Source organism: Oncorhynchus keta, unplaced genomic scaffold (genome assembly GCF_023373465.1).
Source record: "Oncorhynchus keta strain PuntledgeMale-10-30-2019 unplaced genomic scaffold, Oket_V2 Un_contig_1636_pilon_pilon, whole genome shotgun sequence".
In the NCBI taxonomy this organism is placed as follows: Eukaryota; Metazoa; Chordata; class Actinopteri; order Salmoniformes; family Salmonidae; genus Oncorhynchus; species Oncorhynchus keta.
The window spans coordinates 150001-155000 of record NW_026279869.1 but is presented as its reverse complement, the minus strand read 5'-3'; the positions used below and the strand labels follow the sequence as shown (position 1 = coordinate 155000).

General features: G+C 44.1%; 1 pseudogene; it reads left to right on the top strand.

Moving 5' to 3' along the window:
* Window positions 1-5000, top strand: part of LOC127919333 (glucagon receptor-like) — a 72456-nt pseudogene that overhangs the window by 13289 nt on the left and 54167 nt on the right.

Sequence of the window (5000 nt, the reverse complement as noted above, 5' to 3'; positions counted from 1 at the left end):
CCTCTTTCCCCCTCTCTCTCTCCTCTTTCCCCTCTCTCCTCTCCCTCTTCTCTCCTCTCTCCTCTTTCCCCTCTCTCTCTCACCCTCTTTTCTCTCCTCTTCCCCCTCTCTCTCTCCTCTTTCCCCTCTCTCCTCTCCCTCTCTCTCTCCTCTTTCCCCCACTCTCTCTCCTCTTTCCCCTCTCTCCTCTCCCTCTCCTATCTCCTCTTTCCCCCTCTCTCTCTCTCTCTTTCCCCTCTCCTATCTCTTCTTTCCCCCTCTCTCTCTCCTCTTTCCCCTCTGTCCTCTCCCTCTCCTTTCCTCTCTCCTCTCTCCTCTTTCCCCTCTCTCCTCTCCCTCTTTCCCCTCTCTCCTCTCCTCTCTCCCGTCCCTCTCCTCTCTCATCTTTCACCTCTCCCTCTCTCTCCTCTTTCCACTCTATCCTCTCCCTCTCCTCTCTCCTCTTTCACCTCTCCCCTCTCTCTCCTCTTTCCACTCTATCCTCTCTCCTCTCTCTCCCCGCTGTCCTCTCTCCCTCTCTCTCCTCTCTCCTCTTTCCCCTCTCTCGCCTCTCTTCTCTCTCTCTCTTACCCACCTCTCTCTCTCTCTCCTCTGTCCTCTCCCTCTCCTTTCCCCCTCTCTCTCTCCTCTTTCCCCTCTCCTATCTCTTCTTTCCCCCTCTCTCTCTCCTCTTTCCCCTCTGTCCTCTCCCTCTCCTTTCCTCTCTCCTCTCTCATCTTTCCCCTCTCTCTCCTCTCTTTCTCTCTCCTCTTTCCCACCTCTCTCTCTCTCCTCTCCCACCTCTCTCCTCTCTCCTCTCTTCTCTCTCTCTCCTCTTTCCACCTCTCTCTCTCTCTCTCTCTCTCTCTCTCTCTCTCTCCTCTCTCCGCTTTCACCTCTCTCTCTCTCTCTCCTCTTTCCCCTCTCTCTCTCTCTCCTCTTTCCCCTCTCTCTCTCTCTCCTCTTTCCCTTCTCTCTCTACTCTCTCCTCTTTCCCCTCTCTCTCCTCTCTCCTCTTTCCCCCCTCTCTCTCTCTCCTCTTTCCCCTCTCTCTCTCTCTACTCTCTCCTCTTTCCCATCTCTCTCCTCTCTCCTCTTTCCCCTCTCTCTCCTCTCTCCTCTTTCTCCTCTATCCTCTATCTCTCTCTCCCCGCTCTCCTCTCAATTCAATTCAATTCAAGGGGCTTTATTGGCATGGGAAACATGTGTTAACATTGCCAAAGCAAGTGAGGTAGATAATATATAAGGTGAAATAAACAATAAAAATGAACAGTAAACATTACACATACAGAAGTTTCGAAACAATAAAGACATTACAAATGTCATATTATATATACAGTGTTTTAACAATGTACAAATGGTAAAGGACACAAGATAAAATAAATAAGCATAAATATGGGTTGTATTTACAATGGTGTGTGTTCTTCACTGGTTGCCCTTTTCTCATGGCAACAGGTCACAAATCTTGCTGCTGTGATGGCACACTGGAGTTTTTCTAAATTGGATTCGTTTTCTAATTCTTTGTGGATCTGTGTGATCTGAGGGATATATGTCTCTCTAATATGGTCATACATTGGGCAGGAGGTTAGGAAGTGCAGCTCAGTTTCCATCTCATTTTGTGGGCAGTGTGCACATAGCCTGTCTTCTCTTGAGAGCCATGTCTGCCTACGGCGGCCTTTCTCAATAGCAAGGCTATGCTCACTGAGTCTGTACATAGTCAAAGCTTTCCTTAATTTTGGGTCAGTCACAGTGGTCAGGTATTCTGCCGCTGTGTACTCTCTGTTTAGGGCCAAATAGCATTCTAGTTTGCTCTGTTTTTTTGTTAATTCTTTCCAATGTGTCAAGTAATTATCTTTTTGTTTTCTCATGATTTGGTTGGGTCTAATTGTGCTGCTGTCCTGGGACTCTGTAGGGTGTGTTTGTGTTTGTGAACAGAGCCCCAGGACCAGCTTGCTTAGGGGACTCTTCTCCAGGTTCATCTCTCTGTAGGTGATGGCTTTGTTGTGGAAGGTTTGGGAATCACTTCCTTTCAGGTGGTGGTTATAGAATTTAACGTCTCTTTTCTGGATTTTGATAATTAGTGGGTATCGGCCTAATTCTGCTCTGCATGCATTATTTGGTGTTCTACGTTGTACACAGAGGATATTTTTGCAGAATTCTGCGTGCAGAGTCTCAATTTGGTGTTTGTCCCATTTTGTGAAGTCTTGGTTGGTGAGCGGACCCCAGACCTCACAACCATAAAGGGCAATGGGCCCTATGACTGATTCATGATTCTTTTCTAGCCAAATCCTAATTGGTATGTTGAAATTTATGTTCCTTTTGATGGCATAGAATGCCCTTCTTGCCTTGTCTCTCAGATTGTTCACAGCTTTGTGGAAGTTACCTGTGGCGCTGATGTTTAGGCCAAGGTATGTATAGTTTTTGTGTGCTCTAGGGCAACAGTGTCTAGATAGAATTTGTATTTGTGGTCCTGGTGACTGGACCTTTTTTGGAACAACCTTATTTTGGTCTTACTGAGATTTACTGTCAGGGCCCAGGTCTGACAGAATCTGTGCATAAGATCTAGGTGCTGCTGTAGGCCCTCCTTGGTTGGTGACAGAAGCACCAGATCATACAAATCAAACAGCAGACATTTGACTTCGGATTCTAGTAGGGTGAGGCCGGGTGCTGCAGACTTTTCTAGTGCCCGCGCCAATTCGTTGATATATATGTTGAAGAGGGTGGGGCTTAAGCTGCATCCCTGTCTAACCCCACGACCCTGTGTGAAGAAATGTGTGTGTGTTTTTGCCATTTTTTACCGCACACTTGTTGTTTTTGTACATGGATTTTATAATGTCGTATGTTTTACCCCCAACACCACTTTCCATCAGTTTGTATAGCAGACCCTCATGCCAAATTGAGTCGAAGGCTTTTTTGAAATCAACAAAGCATGAGAAGACTTTGCCTTTGTTTTGGTTTGTTTGATTGTCAATTAGGGTGTGCAGGGTGAATACATGGTCTGTTGTACGGTAATTTGGTAAAAAGCCAATTTGACATTTGCTCAGTACATTGTTTTCATTGAGGAAATGTACGAGTCTGCTGTTAATGATAATGCAGAGGATTTTCCAAAGGTTACTGTTGACGCATATTCCACGGCAGTTATTGGGGTCAAATTTGTCTCCACTTTTGTGGATTGGGGTGATCAGTCCTTGGTTCCAAATATTGGGATGAAGATGTTAAATAATTTTAGTATAGCCAATTGGAATTTGTTGTCTGTATATTTGATCATTTCATTGAGGATACCATCAACACCACAGGCCTTTTTGGGTTGGAGGGTTTTTATTTTGTCCTGTAACTCATCCAATGTAATTGGAGAATCCAGTGGGTTCTGGTAGTCTTTAATAGTTGATTCTAAGATCTGTATTTGATCATGTATATGTTTTTGCTCTTTATTCTTTGTTATAGAGCCAAAAAGATTGGAGAAGTGGTTTACCCATACATCTCCATTCTGGATAGATAATTCTTCGTGTTGTTGTTTGTTTAGTGTTTTCCAATTTTCCCAGAAGTGGTTAGCTCTCTCTCTCTCTCTCTCTCTCTCTCTCTCTCTCCCCCCTTTCTCCTCTCTCTCTCTCTCTCTCTCTCTCTCTCTCTCTCTCTCTCTCTCTCTCTCTCTCTCTCTCTCTCTCTCTCTCTCTCTCTCTCTCTTCAATTGCAGGGCTTTATTGGCATGAGAAACACATGTTTACATTGCCAAAGCAAGTGAAATAGATAAGCAAATGTGAAATAAACAATAAAAACTGAACAGTAAACACTCACAAAAGCTCCAAAAGAATAAAGACGTTTCAAATGTCATATTATGTCTATATACGGTGTTGTAACGATATACAAATAGTTAAAGTATTAAAGGGAAAATAAATAAACATAAATATGGGTTGTATTTACAATGGTGTTTGTTCTTCACTGGTTGCCCTTTTCTTCTGGCAACAGGTCACAAATCTTGCTGCTGTGATGTCACACTGTGGTATTTCACCCAGTAGATATGGGAGTTTATCAAAATTGGATTTATTTTCGAATTCTTTGTGGATCTGTGTAATCTGAGGGAAATATGTCTCTCTAATATGGTCATACATTGGGCAGGAGGTTAGGAAGTGCAGCTCAGTTTCCACCTCATTTTGTGGGCAGTGAGCACATAGCCTGTCTTCTCTTGAGAGCCATGTCTGTCTACGGCGGCCTTTCTCAATAGCAAGGCTATGCTCACTGAGTCTGTACATAGTCAAAGCTTTCCTTAATTTTGGGTCACTCACATTGGTCAGGTATTCTGCCACTGTTTACTCTCTGTTTAGGGCCAAATATCATTCTAGTTTGCTCTGTTTTTTTGTTAATTCTTTCCAATGTGTCAAGTGATTATCTTTTTGTTGGTTGGGTCTAATTGTGTTGCTGTCCTCTCTCTCTTGTTCTCTCTCTCCTCTCTCTATTTCTCTCTTTCTCTCCTCTCTCTCTCTTCTCTCTCTCTTCTCTCTCCTCTCTAATTAGGACTAGTGCAGCATGATGTAGTGTAAACAGAAGCAGAGTGGTTTGGCTGAGGGCCGAGGACTGTCGTGTGTCTCTGTGTGTGTGTGTTTCTGTGTGTGTGCGTGTGTAGAGTGCAGCACTGTGAGGTCATAGGGAGGGAACAGGGAGAGTTATTTTTCAGAATTCAAGTGGTGTTCCATGAAACCTCTAGGAGTTCCTCTGTCTGTCACCACAGCTGGTCAGCTGACAGAAATAGACCCCATCTAGTTAATCAGTAACTGTCACACCTAGAATACATCCACAAGTGCCTTTCCTGTTTGTTTCAATTCAATTGTTATGTGTGTGTCGGTTTGATTATACAATTATACAGCAAGTGGATTAGTGTGTGTGTGTGTGTGTGTGTGTGTGTGTGTGTGTGTGTGTGTGTGTGTGTGTGTGTGTGTGTGTGTGTGTGTGTGTGTGTGTGTGTGTGTGTGTGTGTGTGTGTGTGTGTGTGTGTGTGTGTGTGTGCATGGGTATGTATGTGTGTA